Raw genomic sequence first — 18,645 nt, 5'->3', positions numbered from 1 at the left:
TATTTCTACTTCTGATATGTGACTACTGTACTTCAGAATGTGAGGCTACAGAGAACTTCACCCAGGGGAAGGACAGCTAGAAGTGACAGACTTTTATGAAACCTAGTTTTGATGACATGTTTACAAATAGTCCTTCTTTAACAACCATTTGTTTAGTGACCATTCAAAGTTACAACAATACTGAACAAATGGTAGTGGCTGGCCCTTAAAGTTACAGCCATTGTAATTGGGGAACTGGATTTACACAATCAAAATTCAGGTCCATCCACATTTGTGATTGTAGTGTGTGTTTACTTTCCTCTATTTACTTATGTTTCCCCCATCTCTGCCCTTTTGGCTCCCCTACTCTCTATCACTGCTTCCTACCATCACTTCAAGTGATCGTGGCTATTTATCTTCTGCACAGCTGCTGCTGAGGCACAAAAATCAAGAACAGAGTATCTGTCAAAATTAAGTTACTACTTATTTTGGAGAGTATGTTAAGAAACTTCTAGGAAGCAACACAATAAGAAGACTAAAAGGAAGCAAGGTGAGGAATGGCTGGAAATTGTGGCTAAATAAACTTTTATTGGTTAACCGGTCAGTCCTAGAGGAGATCAACCCTGACTGCTCTTTAGAAGGCCAGATCCTGAAGCTAAAACTCAAATACTTTGGCCACCTAATGAGAAGGAAGGACTCACTGGAGAAGAGCCTAATGCTGGGAAAGATTGAGGGTAATAGAAGAAGGGGACGACAGAGAATGAGGTGGCTGGATGGAGTCACTGAAGCAGTAGGTGTAAGCTTAGATGGACTCCAGAAGATGGTAGAGGACAGGAAGGCCTGAAGGAACATTGTCCATAGGGTCGCGATGGGTCGGACACGACTTCACAACTAACAACAACAAAACCAAATTCCTCCAACTCAACCATCCATGTTTTATATCTTTATTGAAAATATTCTTGTTTGGTTATAATAAATAGGATTTCATTTCAGCCTCATACTGTAGTATTTATTGATAGCTGGTGAATTGAGTTCATATTGTTTCAATAAAGCATGCTTCCGTGAAACATAGATGCTTCAAAAAGCTAAAATGTTCTTTCCACCTATACTTTTATATTATGTAAACTTTAACAGTTGAAGGTCTATCACGATTTTGGGCCATCCAGGACTCAATAAACTATCTATAAAGGTAATCAGTGAAGTGAAAGAAAGAAATGGGGAAGTTATTTGTTCCTCTCAATGCTGAGACAAATATTACAGAAGAGATGAGAAATTTAATGTTAAAACAGAAGGAGTAGGGGATGGGGAAACTGAAGAAGATGGCTAACTCTACCACTTTTAGCTGTAAGTCTGCCCACTGCTGTCACTGCTGTGATTCTGCCCATTTCCATATGACAGTGCTTGCAGGGAGAAAAAGGATCCCCTCCTCTATTTTTCTTTAAAAATTGTAAATGTTTTAATCATGGTCCTGGCACCTGAGGAGTGATGCTGTAGTACAGTTGTTTCAACCTCAGTGACTTTAATGAGCCTTGGTGGAGCAGTGGGCTAATGCCTCTTTAAGTAACACCAGCTGCCTGCAATTAGTGCAGGTTCGCATCCCACCAGGCTCAAGGTTGACTCAGCCTTCCATCCTTCCGAGGTAGGTAAAATGAGGAGCCAGATTGTTGGGGGCAATAAGCTGACTTTGTAATAATGCTGCTTGGGTGTGTGAAAGCCCTAACAAGCAGGCATATATTTATTTATTTATTTAAATTTATATACCGCCCTTTCCCGAAGGACTCAGGGCGGTTTACAGGGCATTTAAAAGAAAATCAATACAAACGTTAAAACAAATTTAAAAAGATTAAATAAAACCCTTAGAAAAATAAAAAACCCAGTTAAAATTAAAATTAAAAAATTCTCAGCCTGGGCCAGAGAGCTCGAAGAGCCAGGTCTTCAGGTCCCGGCGGAATGAACGGAGGTCGGGGGCAGTCCTAAGCTCCGCAGGCAGCTGGTTCCACAGGGCAGGCGCACCCACTGAGAAGGCCCTACCCCTGGGTGTTACCTGCCGGCAATCTTTAACCGGTGGCACCCTGAGAAGACCCTCCCTGTGGGAGCGCACTGAACGAACGGAGCTTGATGCTGGCAGCAGGTGTTCCCTCAAATATCCCGGACCCTCGCCATTTAGGGCTTTATAGGTCATCACCAGCACCTTGAATCTCATACATAGAATGAAGGCTACTGCTAAGCTTGTAAGCCACCCTGAGTCTTCGGATAATTCGGGATATAAATGTAATAAAAAAATAAAAATAAAAAAAAGATGTGTGGACTTCAGTTCCTAGATTTGCTATCGATCCTGTCACCAACTTCTGATTTCATAACTGTGATTAGGCAGTTGAAAAAACATCATCAGTACTAGAGTTAGAACAAAATAAGCATTTTTGCCACAAAGATGGTTAGGAGAATAAACAAAATATTAAAATACAGCATTCTGCCTATTAAACCTAGTATTCTGATGATATTTAGCATTAAAGTACATATTGGTAGCATAATTCTATTTGTTATTTTGGAATCTGCTATTTGCATTCATCTGACAGATTTGCCTATATGTATGACCAATCCTATTTGCTGTATCTGCATAAAGTTATGCATTTTACAACAACCATATTATTCTATAGCAAATGTTATTAAAAGTTAATCATCCAAAAATAGGAGAGACACAGAAAAAAAGACCTTATAGCAGGTTAAAATTGCACCAATCAAACAGAAGAAGTTGACTTTTACTTGAGTCATTTATAGCCAAGAAGTCTACTGCAAAATACTTAACATGATTAGGAAAACTACAATATTGGATAAATATTTGTTTTACAAGGTAATTCCCTCTGTGACTGGCAAATGGTAAAATGTTAGCAAAGATTATTTGGGGGGGCAGCAGTTGGTCAACAAAGCTATGCAGTATGACACTGGTTAATATTTAAATGGGAACTTCTGAGAAATTTCAGGTTTTCCTAGGTTAGTAGGCTAGACCAAGAAGTCAAACAACACAAGAAATTGCTGCCAATAAAAGTATATTTGTATATCCATTAAATAATTAGGAATTGAGCTTGACTGGAAGATTTCCCATTTTACAATAGTTTGCACTGACATGTATCAACTATTAGTATTAGTCTGACAATTTCACCAAATCTACATGTAATGTGTTCCAACAGAAATTGCAGTTCTTCTTTTAAACACTAGTGGGATCAAAAGGTTTGGCTCTGAATATCAGTGCAGCTCCATGTATAATTTTTATTAAGAATTTTGATTATAATAGTAAAACATAATACAAACTAAATTTAAAAAATAGAAAGGAGTAAAAAGTGCAATTAAGAGAAAGAAATAAAAAAGTAAGAATATAACAAAATGAAAAGGAATATATAAAGAAGTTACTTCCAACCTTCATCACTAGCGTAAAAAAATGTAATGACTTTTCACTACCTCTAAGGTTACAAACATTTATCTGTTCATCCTATAATCTATTCCTTACTTATAAACAAATTCATAAAGTATCATGTTTTCCATCCTGGTGTCAAAGAAAGTTCATAACGGGTTGCCAAAATTCAACATTTCTTATTTTAACCTTAATCAAATAAAGCAACTTTATATTCCTTTTACTTTTAATAGTAAATCTTTAGTCCATTCAAATATTGTTATACAATTTGATTTCTCTATATTTCTTCTTTGTCCCATCAGCCAAAGTTCTTCAAAGTTTTTACAAGACTCTTTTGTAAATCCAGTAAGAAAAAGTATACAGATCATTCTCTTGATTTGTCATTTTATTTCCCTTTTAAATTTTAAAACTTTAGCTAATTTCATTTGTACATCCAGAGAAGATCCTTTTCTAAGCCATTCTCTTGGTCTGTCAGTTGTAAATCCACTTTCAATACCATCTCTGTCTTGTCAAATAAAATTTATTTATTTATTTATTAATTTAATTTATATACCGCCCTTCTCCCGGAGGACTCAGGGCGGTGAACAGGGCAATACATAAAAACTAGATACAAAAATTAAAAATTATTAAAACGTGATTAAACAATGCCCATAATAAATTAATACAAATTAAAATTGAAATTCATTTATAAAAATCCCACCCCGTCCCATCAGGCCAGGCCAGCTTGTTTAAAGAGATGGATTTTAAGATCACGCCGGAAGGAGCGGAGATCGGGCACCATCCGGAGCTCGACCGGAAGATGGTTCCATAAATCCGGTGCACCCACAGAGAACGCCCTCCCCCTGGGGGCCACCAGTCGGCATTCTTTGACCGATGGCACCCTGAGGAGGCCCTCTCTGTGGGAGCGTACTGGGCGGAGGGAAGTTGACACCGGCTGCAGGTGCTCCCCAAGGTATTCTGGACCCATGCCATGAAGGGCTTTGTAGGTCATTACTAACACGTTGAACCTCACCCGGAAGACAACTGGTAGCCAATGCAGCTCGCGGAGCAAAGGTGTGACATGGGAGTATCGGGAAACTCCCAATACAACTCTCGCGGCTGCATTCTGTACCAGTTGGAGCCTTCGAGTGGTCTTCAAGGGTAGCCCCATGTAGAGAGCATTGGAGTAATCAAGACGAGAGGTCATGAGCGCATGAGTGACCGTACGTAAGGCATCCCGGTCTAGATAGGGCCGCAACTGGCGCACCAGGCGAACCTGGGCGAAGGCCCCCCTAGTCACAGCTACTATATGGTCTTCTAGGGAGAGCTGTGAATCTAGGAGGACTCCCAAGTTGCGAGCCCTATCTACAGGAGGTAATGACTCACCCCCCATAGTGAGGGGTGGGATATCCTGAATATCCCGTGATGCCGGTATGCACAGCCACTCAGTCTTGTCAGGGTTGAGTCGAAGCCTGTTCCTCCCCATCCAGACCCGGACCGCCTCCAGGCACCGGGACATCACGTTGAGGGCATCACTGGGGTGGTTTGGGGTCAAAATGAAAAGTTGGGTATCATTAGCATACTGATGATACCCAACTCCAAAACCACGAATGATCTCACCCAGCGGTTTCATGTAGATGTTGAACAGGAGAGGCGAGAGGACCGACCCCTGAGGGACTCCACAAACGAGAGGCCTCGCGGTCGACCTCTGCCCCCCTGCCAACACCGACTGCGAGCGTCCCAGGAGATAGGAGGAGAACCACTGAAGAACCGTGCCTCCCACTCCCAATCCCCTGAGACGCCGCAGCAGGATACCATGGTCGATGGTATCGAAAGCCGCTGAGAGGTCTAATAGGACTAGGACAGAGGAATATCCCTTGTCCTGAGCCCTCCAGAGATCACTGTGTTCTACATTTGTATTTCTTCAATAACATCTTTCAAACATAGTCTAGACTCTAGAGGATGACATTTTTATCTTTGCTTTTTCTTATAAAAACCAAAACAGAACCAAGAGAACCTGTTTTTCTTTATAATTAACTTCAAAATCCTATTGTAAAAGTTTCAGTATTCCAGTTTTATTTGGACCGTTAGCCTATTTATCACTTTTAAATCAAAATCTTATTTAGCTTTTTGCTGTTTATTTCAGTTTTTTTAAAAAAATTCTTTAGCTTATGACTAATTTTTTCTTTCATTCAAAATTAAAAACAAACTCACCTGGTGCTTTCAAACTTGTCTTAGGGATAGGGTTAGCAATTTCTGAAAATAATTGGAAAGTGTCCTTTAAAAGACTTGGCCACAGTTATGAGCAAGCTCACTAATCCCATCATCTCCTGGCACTCCAACCTGCACAAAACCATTGTCCTGCAGCCTCCTTGTCAGAATAGCCATCCAGAGCACATGTACATAATCTTTTGTTCTCTTCAGAGACATTTCAAAAAAAACCAGTCTACTTACTTGGTCTTTACTGTGGTTATTGGCTTTGCTTTCATAGAGCTGTTCATCATATCCCTCCTGGAAGCCAAAAGGGATATTAATACTGATAATGTTGTTGTTAATGATAATGATAATAATTTTATTGTCACTTTAAATATACACCAATTGGCATACATCAAAATGAAATTTTGTTGCATACAGCTCTCAAAGGGTCACCACCTCCAACTGCTAAGCTTGTAAGCCGCCCTGAGTCTTCGGAGAAGGGCGGGATATAAATGTAATAAAAAAAAATATACACTCCTTGTTCGTGACCAGCTCAAGTTTCAGAATGACCATTTTAATCTCTAGGGAGCGAACAATGGCAAACAGGACAGTTGGAAACAGAGCTCCATGTGGATTAGTCCTCAAATTAGCTTGTATGATGCCTGCATGACAACCTCCCCTTCTTTCCTTTTTCTGATCCTGTCTCTTCCACCTTTTTCCTTAAAGGGGCCTCACTCCTTTTTGCCCCTGGAGCACGCTGCCACCTGCTCCAATTCCTCAAAAAGCCTCTCCCTTCCTCTAGGCCTGCTGACAGCCTCATCCAGTTCCTTTGCTCGATAAGCCCTGGGACCTCTCCTCCTCTGCCTCCTTTGGAAACAGCCCTCATTTGCAAAAGAATCCATTACTGTGCCAGGAGTCAGATCTTGTTTCCAAATGACACAAATAACTTTTAACGGTCTCAACAAGGGTTCTGAAATCAGGGGAAACAGGCTCCCCAGGGTGGCCCATCTTGGGAGGTAGGTTAGGCCGGGTCAGGCCTACCCCCCCTCCCTGACCGCCCCCACCTCGTTTGGGGCCAACCCATCCTAGGCCCGGTCCTTGCAGGTGGCGAGTGGGCCCAGAGGGCGAGGAGGCACTCACCATACCAGCAAAGATTGTAGGTTGTATGGCAGCTTAGTTCCCCCACGTTGCTCAAACACATTAAAACCTTCCCGATCATGTGGCCAATATCCCTTATATCCCTCCAAAAAGTTTTCAAATTCAAGAGCCAATGCAGCCGCAGCCAATCCAGGCACCGCCATCTTATTTACTTCAAATTTTTGATTGACCAATTCATTTTACAGGATTAAGAGTGGGTGTCCAAACTACAGGTTTAAAGAAAATCAATAGAAAATATTTATTCTTCTCTTTTAACAGTAGAACTCAAGATTATAATGTGTTTCCTTGATAGTTGTGAAATGGGCACTGATACTTTTGAGGGTTAAATAGAAACTTCAGGTACCGATATCACAGAACAAATACCATCCAATTCAGCTCCAGAATTGGAAAAATAGAGGGGAAGGGCCAAAACCTCAGGTGGGTCACTATAGGAAATAGGATACTGAGTTCTATGGAGCTCTGGACTAATATTTTGACCATGCTGTTTGTAGATTAACATACAGGTTGGGTCCCAGGTTTTTTTTTATTTCCATTTATATCCCGCTCTTCTCTGAAGACTCAGGGCGGCTTACAAGCTTAGCAGTAGCCTTTATTCTATGTATATGTCTGCTTATTAGGGCTTTCACACACACACACACACACAAGCGGCATTATTACAAAGTCAGCTTAATTGCCCCCAACAATCTGGGTCCTCATTTTACCTACCTCGGAAGGATGGAAGGCTGAGTCAACCTTGACTCAGTTGGTGTAGAGAATGATGGAGAATGGCCTTCAGAGAAGTATTCAAAAGCCATTACAGAACTAAAAAAGAAAAAATCATGCCCTGAGAAAGGAGATAGTATTAGGCAGAGACTCAGGCTGGCTCTTCTCTGGCTCATAGATGTATAAGAGGGAGGTGAGGAAAATCACAGTCAGTTTCGCAAGACTCTATTACTATAGCCTATTGCAATAAAACGTAGTTCTAGTCTTCTTGAGAAGTCAGTTTCCTGATCTGAACAACCTTGTTAAACTCACAGGTTGCAAACTGCTGTAGTAGAAGTTTCCAATGTGATGTGTTTCATTCTTTCAATGAATCAAATGAAAACAGTTTCTAATCAGAACAGAGGGGACCCAGTTCTAACCATAGGCTACTGATAATGAAGCAACAAAGCCAAGATTAAAAGCCTAAGTAGAAACAATTATTTTCTATAATAATCTCACTACCTCTCATTTAGCTTAGTTCAGGATTTAAACTTGATGATTGAACATTTGCCCACTGAAAATATCCGCTTAAAGCACAGATCTACTACAATGTCCTGCAGATCGGGTTATTTTCTATTCTGGCCTCTGAGTGTAACTCTTTAAACTGCCTGAATTATATCCACCACATGATGGTGGATATAATTGTAACGGTCACTCAAAGTGCAACAGGTCTTTTAAAAGTGCACCACACATGTGATAACAGGAAACCTATTTCCTAGACACATAGCCCAGAGGGGAAAATGCTTATACTTATAATACCATATAGAAGAAGAGATTTGTTATTCATAAATTAAAAGTGTATCAGATATAAGACAAGCCGGAGAATTTGTCAAGGCCTCCCAAGGCCTGGCCAACCTGGGCTGATTAGAATGATCATCTTGATGTGCCATCAAATCAGTGTTGACTCTCAACAACCAATCTATGACAATCTGTCCCTACTTTATCTTTCAACAATGCACTGATCAACACTGTAACTAAGTCTTCCACCTTTCCCAGTTCTCCAGAGAGTTCTCCAGGGAGTTGAATCTTCACATAATGGGTGCACATAAATAGGATAATTTGAGCCTGATCATTTGTGCCTCAAGTCTGAGTTGATTTGCTTGAGTATCCATTTGGTTGTTTTGTTGGCTATTCATGGTATTCCCAACAGTTGTATCCAATACCAAAGATATGATATTCTTCCTATCCTGAGAAATATCATGAAATTTTTATCATATCCAGAAAAACTACAGAATATATCCATGTAAGTCAGCAGACGTTAAGCTCCATTCAAGGCAACTTTACTTTTTTACTAGTACCACCAACTTAATGAGTAGTGTATTTCCTCTTTTCGTTATGACACATCCAACCATGTTAAGGAAAATGTGAGTTAATTTGCGGGCTGCACATTGTGATCAGGTTCACAGATCATGTTAATTTGCTAAACCATAGTTTGAATAAACCCTGTTATCTAGGTTCATGAATCCTGCTAAGTCGCAAAACAATTTTTATAAATCATATTGGCCAGGTTGGTGCAACATAGCAATACAGAAATAAATCATATTGTGACTTCCAGTTTGCCATCGCGGCTGCCGTGGATGCTGGAAAGCAATTTCTATCTTCCGCGTTCAGTTTCGCTCCACTGGGGGACCCTGGAAAGGGTCAAGAGTCACCCTGTAGGGGCAACAAGCAAGGAGGGGCCCCCTGCTGGATTGCAGGAGGGAGGTAGCCCTTCTGCTCAATCTGGGGCAGCCCTCCAAACTGGTGGACGAAAGACCAGCCATAGAAATATGGCTCGTCACTAGACTGCAGACAGCCAAAGTCAAACTTTCCACCAGGCACTTCTAAAGCAGCGCAGATGAGACTGGATGAGCTCTGAACCTCTCTTCAATCCTAAGTATTTTCTTTTCCTGTAAAAGCTGCCAAAAGTATCTTCCCCACTATGAGGAGAGAGGGAAGGGAACTTCTATCCCACCCTCTAAGAATAGTGGTGACTGACTATCCAGGGGAGTTAAAACACTGAAAGAATAACCTTAATTAACTGGATTTATATGCTTCTAAAATTTGGGGACCAAAAGATTTCTTATCTTTACTGAAGACTTTGGTTTTATTTACAAAAAAAATAAAATTGGAAAAAGGATTATAAAAAATTTGGACTTAAAAAACCTTAAAAGGCATTGGTGACATTTTGTGGCCAAGTTTGATATTACAACTTGTTATTGTCTAAAAGAGACTTGGCTTGAAGTCCAGACTACAGATAAGATTTTTTCAACCTTGACAAATATCAGCTGTGAGAAGCTCAGCTGTGTTCTATACTCAATTATAAAATTATTTTCATTCTCTGACTTTAAAGTTCTCAATTTAACACACCATTAAGAGAATATGGATGAAGACTGGGAACAGATTCTTTTTATGTTCAAAGCAATACATGAAACCATTCTTTCAGCTTGTGATGAAATAAGATGCTACAGAAAAGAACAAAATGTCAGCCTAGATATATGAAGCCAAATTTTGACTACATTTAAAGAATCAACTATGCAGAACATAACAGAAGAAGTGGAACAATTAAATACTATAATAGAAGATTCAACTGACCAACAAATACAGTCAAAGGAAAATCCAGAAAAGGGACTGACAACACTGAAAATGGAAAAGACTTTCTATATAAACCAGAAGAAACTTGAGAAGCAAGAAGAAGAACAGACCAAAGGGAAGACAAACATCAGGACAACTATGGGGATCTGGAATAATAGAGAGACAATTCACTAGCCCTTCCCAAAAATGGCAACTGGATGGTCTCTTTTATTTCAAATAATATATATAACAACAGAGGGAGATCTATTTGATGACTTAAAAGCACTGACATGGAAGGCAAGCTGGCAAAGGAAGAAAGCCAGAATAAGGCTGAAGAAAATTGGAGTTTTAATTTATTAGAGAGGATTTTATATTACTAATTAAAATAAAATATACTCAAATAGACAAAATGTGTATTTTGAATACTAGATTTTGTTATGAATTGAGATAAATAAAACTTTGGTCATTTAAAACTTGGAAGTATAAATATTAAAAGTTAAATTTGAATATTGATGGGAAATTAAAAATTGAGGAAAACAAATAAGTAGGATATTGATTGTCTATAAAGTGAATGTAAAAGTAATTAAGATATGTATAAGCTAAAAATTTATTGATAAATGTAATAAACATGTTTTAGTTGATATAATAAGAACTGTATTAGCTTAAATATGAGATAATAGATATTAAGGGGAAAAGAGGGAAATTTTGATATTGAAATAGGGGAAAATTTGGTCATTAAATTTAAGACTTTTGGAAATTAGTTGAAAATAAGAATGTTATATTGTATTATTAACTAGATGATGTAAGATGGTGGGAAATAGAATATACTCAAATAGATAAGATGTGTATCTTGAATATTAGACTTTATTATGAATTGTGATAAAGGAAACTTTGGTTACTTAAAACTTGGAAATTATAAATATCAAATGTTAAATTTAAATATTAATAGGAAACTAAAAATTGGGAAAAACTAATTACAGGACATTGATTGTCTATAAAGATTAAATGTTAAAGTAACTAGGATATGTATAAGCTAAAAATTTATTGATAAATGTATGCTATTTTTACTTGATTTATATAATAAGAACTGTATTAGTTCAAATATGAGACAGTAGATATTAAGGGAAAAAGAGAAGAAATATTTGATATGGTAGCTTGAGATTTGTACTAAAGATTTTTGTATGTTACTGAATTATTGATTTACCCAGCCATCACGTTGCTTTTTAAATACTTAAATGTAAAATTAGAAAATTAATAAAATATTACAAAAAAAGAAATAAATCATATTGTGGTATAGGATTACAGCTCCAACTTATCTCTACCAGTTAGGGCCCTCATAAAACAAGAGCTGACACTTACAGTAAAGCTATATTGGATCAAATACCCAGCCATGGTGTCAGCTTCCTTTGCACTTCGTTCTGTTTAAATAAGGTTTCTTCATAGTGGTTTCAGATGCTATTAATTTGGATGCAGAAGTCCTTCATTAATACAGAACTCTCCCTTACATCTGCAGTAATGTGCTTTCTCTTGTCCTTGAATTGTGAGGAAAATAAAATTTGCCCCTGCTTTAACACAGCCTTCAGCAAATGAGTCAGTCAGAGCTGCTGCCAACACCCACACTGGAGGTGGGGTAGAAGAGTGAAGTCTCAGCAAAAGTAAGAAATATTCACAATCACATGACAGGAAATCCTTATTCTTGAGGATTTAAACAAAATAAAATGTGTTTAACATCTTGCAGTCTAGTCTAGCCTTCCCTTCTTTTCTCCATTCTTGCATGTTCTGTACTCAGTCTCATGTACCAATATCTTTGCTGCTTAAATCATTCTGTTGCTCAAGGAATATATATATTTTAAAGAACATTCCTATAGTTCTCTGCCATGATTGTTTGTTTGTTTTTTTGCTCTTCTCAGAAGCAAAATTGCAAAACAATTATTATAAAATGGCAGAAGAGGTAATTTACCTGTGAAGTATCCTACTTGTAGACAATAAACTAGCTCAATAAATTTGGGGCACCAAATTTGAGGATCAAATATTAAATTAGTTTTTGTTACTTTTGCAATTTTACATTTTTTTGGCTGATCATGTCTTCAGATTTTCCTCAGAGCTGGGCACTGCCTACATTCCATAGACTGTAGCTAGCAATATAATATAACCAATGGGCACTTTCACACCATTATCATTTTCCCTCTTCAGTTATGTGAAAGCATTTGAAGCCGATTTATACTTTTCATTGCTGTCAACCTCATAGATTAAGGACCCATGAACTATCATTGCTCCCTTCAACTCACCAGTCAGACAATTAAAAACAGTACAGTATATGTTACCTCTTCGTATTTTTATTTCAAGTGGCTTCTGTTAACAGGTATCTTAAAAACCTGAACAAATGCTGTAGCAATGGAAGTGTGTGGGCTACAATGTTACCAAGACATTATGTCTTTGGGTATTTTAAAGAGCTATGGAATAATAATGTCTTTGTAAGATGTTGTGGAGACTAATCTTTCACAGATGATTATTAGATTAAGCCCAAAGGCAGGAATTGGACAGGCAAGACTTCCACCAATGGAAATTGTCTGTCTGGCTGTGTATCACTCACCATGTGGCTCAGAGAGGCTAACAAAAAATGGAAAATAATCAGTGATACATAAAAAATTAAAGTATATTGAACTAAAAACCATTCATACATTCAGTTAAAATTGGCTCACATTGACTCACACACCCCCAAGCGGTATTATTACAAAGTCAGCTTAATTGCCCCCAACAATCTGGGTCCTCATTTTACCTACCTCGGAAGGATGGAAGGCTGAGTCAACCTTGAGCCTGGTGGGACTCGAACCTGCACTAATTGCAGGCAGCTGGTGTTACTTAAGGAGGCATTAGCCCACTGCTCCACCAAGGCTCATTGCCTTCATTCCCTTTCAGCTTCCCACTGGACTCAATTTGTGATAGTCAAATACTCCTGTGGTAATCTGAAATTCCTCAGTATTTAATTGGAAAGTGTTCAGAATATGTTTGTCTGTTTTCCCAAGGTCCTTTCCTGGTCACTGCTAGTACACACATATTAAATACTATGCACTTTCACCCATTACCCACTAGAAATTCTATTCCTATATTCTATTCCTGAAAACTATAATTGACACCCTCTGGAAATATGGATGTCATCCCATTCCTTACAAAAGAACAATATTTGTTATACACACACATGCACATGCATGCACACACACACAAAGGATTTGGTTATAGCACAATAAATGCCAACAATTTTTTTTGCTTTCAGATGTGAATCTTTTATATATGCAATTTAAAACTATTTCCTTCTAATTTTATGACTGCCATCCAGGGGAAGAGCTTTGTCTCTTTGGAGAAGACTGGCCAGCCTGCTTGAAGATATTGTTTACACAACAGCTACTAACCTTATTACCAGTTTGAGAATTAATAATAGGTGGACAAAAATGCCAAAACCAGGCCCAACATCTGGCTGACTGTGCAATGAATCATCATAATAATATCAGGAGAGGAGACTGCTTGATTTGGTGCAGCAACTTCTGAGCCAGATACCACGTATCCTCACTGTGACCAGGTTAAGGTTAAAAAGTTGATACCATTAAGGAAACAACCACCTGTAGGTCTTAAGTACCCTAGCTTATAACAGAGTTTAAATGAATAAATGAATGAATAAAGCAGCAGTGTAAAAGCAAGTATGTCTACAGGTGTACAACGTCTTTTTTTAAATACTGTTTTCCACAGCTAATTATTTTTATGGCTGTATGACAACATAACATCTGGCTAGTTAAGTCCTTCTGAGCTCTTGTTCACTAATTGCTAATGGTTCAGATGAGTATTTGTGACATGACATTTATCTCTTTGGGTACACACAGGAAATGGTTTTAATTGTAGCAAGTGAATCATTCTGAGTTAGCATGGCCATTCATAGTATTCCCTTATTTTGGGCCATCCCTAACCAAGTTTGATTTTATTATGTCCAGCTAAGAATTCTGGTCTGTTTCTGTTCCTGTTGACTGCTAAATTACAACAGTGTGCTACCCAAAATAATCCATCATTTGTATTTAACAACCAATTCCTAATTCCAAATTATATATTGGCTGGTTTTATAAATCTCACTAAGCTCTTGCTCATTTTATTTTTAATTCCATTTATATCCCGCCCTTCTCCGAAGACTCAGGGCAGCTTACAAGCTTAGCAGTAGCCTTCATTCTACGTATATGCCTGCTTATTAGGGCTTTTGGGGCCCCCCAAGCGGCATTATTACAAAGTCAGCTTAATTGCCCCCAACAATCTGGGTCCTCATTTTACCGACCTCGGAAGGATGGAAGGCTGAGTCAACCTTGAGCCTGGTGGGATGCGAACCTGCACTGATTGCAGGCAGCTGGTGTTACTTAAGGAGGCATTAGCCCACTGCTCCACCAAGGCTCTAACCATTTTAACTATGGTTAGATGAAAAAACCATAATGGATTGTTCATACACAGCCCTAAGCCAGTTTTTCTGTTGTCCACCTCAGAATTGCCCATCCAAACCAGTGAGTCAAATGATGGCTCCCAAATAACATGAGATGCACTTGAATGATATGAGAGGAAAGCAGTGTACATAGAATCGCTTATCACAAAGCAATACATAATTGAAAGTTTTAAAAATCAAGAAAACAAGCCGAGGTGAACAAAACTGCCCTTTCTGGAAGTGCTTCCAGCACTATTAACCACAGGGTGTGGACTCACATTGTTTCACCTACATGAATACCTGTTTTTGTAGAATTTCCTGTATTCCTTCTAGGAAACTCAATCAGCTTTACATAAGGAGCCCTTCCTCCTTATTCAGCCATGCACACCAAGCCAGTTGTTTTAGTTCAGACAACTTCCCATGTGTGTCAGACAACAAGCATCCAGAATGTGCATGACAGCATGATTTCAGTCAAGCTTAGGGTTCCTTTAAAAGGACCAATTCCTCACCTTAGCATATCCAGAGCTCCTAGACTGACACTGATGACATTCATTTTAGCACCCAGCAGAATGAAAAAGTACTGCTTAAAAACATCATGTAATTAAACTTTTCAGCTTGTCATACCTTATTATGCAATGTTACTACCATGATTTAAGTTTAGCCAATACATAAATATGTTACTAACATGAGGGATGAGCAGACTGTCCATTGATAAGATTATCTGGATCATTTTGCCCCAGAATAAAAGGGAATACTTTTTGTCCCTTGAGGTACGTTAATGCAGAATGACCTGTTTAATTCACCTTTAATATATTTTTATCCTACTGATACAGCAGGCTAAATGGTGTAGGAGTAGCATTAATAGAAATAAAAATAAGTTAAAAACCACCTGACCTGTACTGCGAAATCCAGACAATTGCTAGATGTCAGCAAAGAGACAATAAACCCTCTTAACTCATTACTACCATCTAAAGGTATTGAGGTTTTGGCAGCTCAATCTGCTAGCAAAACTCAGACTGGGTAATTCAATAGCCCTGAGAGAAGTAAAAATTGTCTGGCATAAAAATGAAGGATGCCAATGACATAAAGAAAGTATTTTCCTTTTCATGGAATTAAATTAATTAATCTCTTTCTTCTTTCTCTTTCTTTCTATCTATCCTGACTAATTGCCAGAAAACATAATATTGTATAGGATCAAATATGTGTATCAAATATATACAGAAGCACATGCACCTAAAATCTATAGATATAATGAAAAGACAAAAGTAAGCATAAAATACAATTAAATAACATAAAACTGTGAGAGAGGTAGTAGTGGTGATAATTAAGAAAAATATAATTCAGTTTCAATACACTTTTCTTGGCAAGGTTTGTGTTGTTGGAGAAGGGTCTTGCACGTTCCTTAGACTGCAAATGTGGCAAACAAGCAAGCACTGGAGTGTATAAAACCTGACATATCATTGGAAGGCAAAATCACAAAATTCTGCCTTACTTACTTCAGCCACGTGATGTGCTCACATTCACTATTTGATGTTTGTAGTTTACATTCAGGATGATCAGTGGTAAAAGAAAACAATGCTGCTTTAAAAAGATGGTGGCTAGACACCATCAAAGCTGATACCAGTCAGAACATAAAGCATCTGAAAGAAGCCATACAAGATCAGAAAATGTGGAGAGAGCTGATCCATAGAATTGCTGAGTTTAACAGGATTGAATAGATATCATCATCATCAACAACATCATCATCATCTAAAAAGACAAACAGAACAAATAGAAGCACAGAATCTAGCAACCTGGGAGAATATTAGAATCTTTATCAAACATAAAAAGCAATAAAAAAGCTTTGTATTCTCTGCCAGCGTATTTTTTTACAATGTCATCTGAGAACAGTGGAGTGTATGGTGCAAGAACCCCACTGACTTCTCCCTATATGGGCATGGAAAAGTGATGTAGAGGAATATTTTTATAATGCCCTCATAGGACAACAGAAAGCAGTATATTCAGTCTAGTCTATAGTCACTCTGCCAGCTTTCATGCCTAAATGAACAGATGCAACTGACTCTGTTCATGCATTTTACATTCTGAAGGAAGTCAATAAAGGATCAGATAACTCCAGACTCCTCCAGATGTTATGGAATACAATTCTCACAGACTCTTAGCATTGGTCCTCCTGGTTGGGGCTGATGGCAACTGAAGTCCAAACACCTGGCAAAAATCAAACTTCTCCCCTTTGTTCTAGAGCAAAGTTGGATCTTACATATATAGCATATATACTTAGCCCAACCTTAGAAGCAAAGATGTACCACACAGTAGAGTGTGGTACTGTGACTAGGCTACCTATACCATGTCTCTGGTTATAAGAGGACAAAGATGACTAGCACCTGACAAGCATAAGAAGAATAGAACTCAGATACACAGATGGACTGCGTGAAGGCTGTACTGCCATTGAGCAGTACAAAAATAAGAGACAGATTTCCAGCTAATCTTGTTTTGAATATTCTGCCTTGAAACAGAAACTGGGTTCTGCTGACAAGTAGATACACTATCAAATAGATCTGTGCCATACTAACTAACATACTGGCACCACACATCAGATAGCATGACACTAGGCAGTTATTATACTTAAATGTATTTGCTGAATCAGTGACTTTTAACCTTGGCTACTATGTTTTAAAAAGAGGAACTGTTGTTCTATCTGTAAGCATTTTAAATGAAAAAAATAATGGTATAATTTTGAAATTTGCCTAGTTGTCACCAAGTTATGATATTTTGGCAATGATGATTCATTATGGGACTGTTAGGGGCAAGAATTACAAGTTAAACATTATACAGATATAACTTTTCATCAGATTATAAAAAGCTGTTTCAATTTAATGCCTACCAGAGGTATTGAACTGCACTAGCTAGCTTTTTTGTTCTTTTCACTTTATTAATTTATTATTGCCACTGACTCAGAATTCCCTAACTTTTGGACACAAATTACATTAAGAGAAAAAGTTATAGGCATGTTCATACAATGATTGCTTAGTACCTGTTTGCTTATTTACTAAATGACTGCAATGTTTGGTGTAGTCAGTCACAAAATGGTCCAAATGGTCTGTTGCTTCTAGAGTCCTTCTATCTTATCACCAAGTTCCTCCAAAAGGAACGCAAGAGACTGAATAATCATCAGCCAGGTCCCTCTTATGGAGGGAGTTATCAATGGCCTTTTAAAGAATAATAGCATCTTATCCTTCTGCAAAAGGTTCACTCTTTGTCTTTTGTCAGTGTTGTTCCAGATGTCTGTTTTGGCACTTGTTCTCTCTCAATAAATCAAGGAACTTCTAGGTCACCACACAAGGAAAGAACATGGCCCTTTATAACCTCTGATTATTCCAGAGATTAATCTACTCTTTTGAGGATAGGTGTATGCTACACTCCACAATGTTAGGAAACTCCTAACCTGTTCACTGGAAACCATTTGGAGCATAAGATGCCTAGAGTGGCCGATTCAAATAGGTCCAATCTCACTGAAGAAATTAGTGGACTGGTCCATGCCATAGTTATTATACTTTTCACAGCATGCTGCCTGGAAAATTCTGGGAGGTGAAGTCCATAATCTTAAAGGTGCCAAGGTTGAGAAACACTGGTAAAGATCAATCTAATGTCAAGTACTCTAAGGTATAGACCAGTCTAAGATATGCTACAATATCCATTCTTTCTGGTGATCTTTGCTCGTGTAGCAAGAATAATCTGAATAATAATCAGTATTACTCAATGTAAGTAATGGCAGTATTCAAAAACTTAGTGCAATATGACCCTTGTCTTAAGCATTTGTTTATCTTCCTGCATTATCTTTCTGGTTGAATACTACATTTTGAAATTCAACATGAAGGAAACTACCACCTGGAAAACTCACGAAAGAGTCAAGAATATTAACTACAGGGTGGAAAGGGTTGAGACGCAGCATAGACTGACTGTGATTCATATTCTGTTAATAAATTTATAGTTTAACGAACTCAATTTTTCCTTCACTGACAGTGTAATCAATTTGTCCTCCAACTGGCTTGCTAACTTGTTTTGGCTTTACTTCAATAATATCTGGTGTGTAATGAGGGAAATGGGAGCCTATAATCACTACAAAGAAAACTGCAAAACCTCTGCTTTTGCTATGTAGAATCTGGCTTAGGGGGAGGGT

This window comes from Vipera ursinii (genome assembly GCF_947247035.1).
Source record: "Vipera ursinii genome assembly, chromosome: 3".
Taxonomy (NCBI): domain Eukaryota; kingdom Metazoa; phylum Chordata; class Lepidosauria; order Squamata; family Viperidae; genus Vipera; species Vipera ursinii.
Note: the sequence above shows the minus strand (reverse complement) of the source record.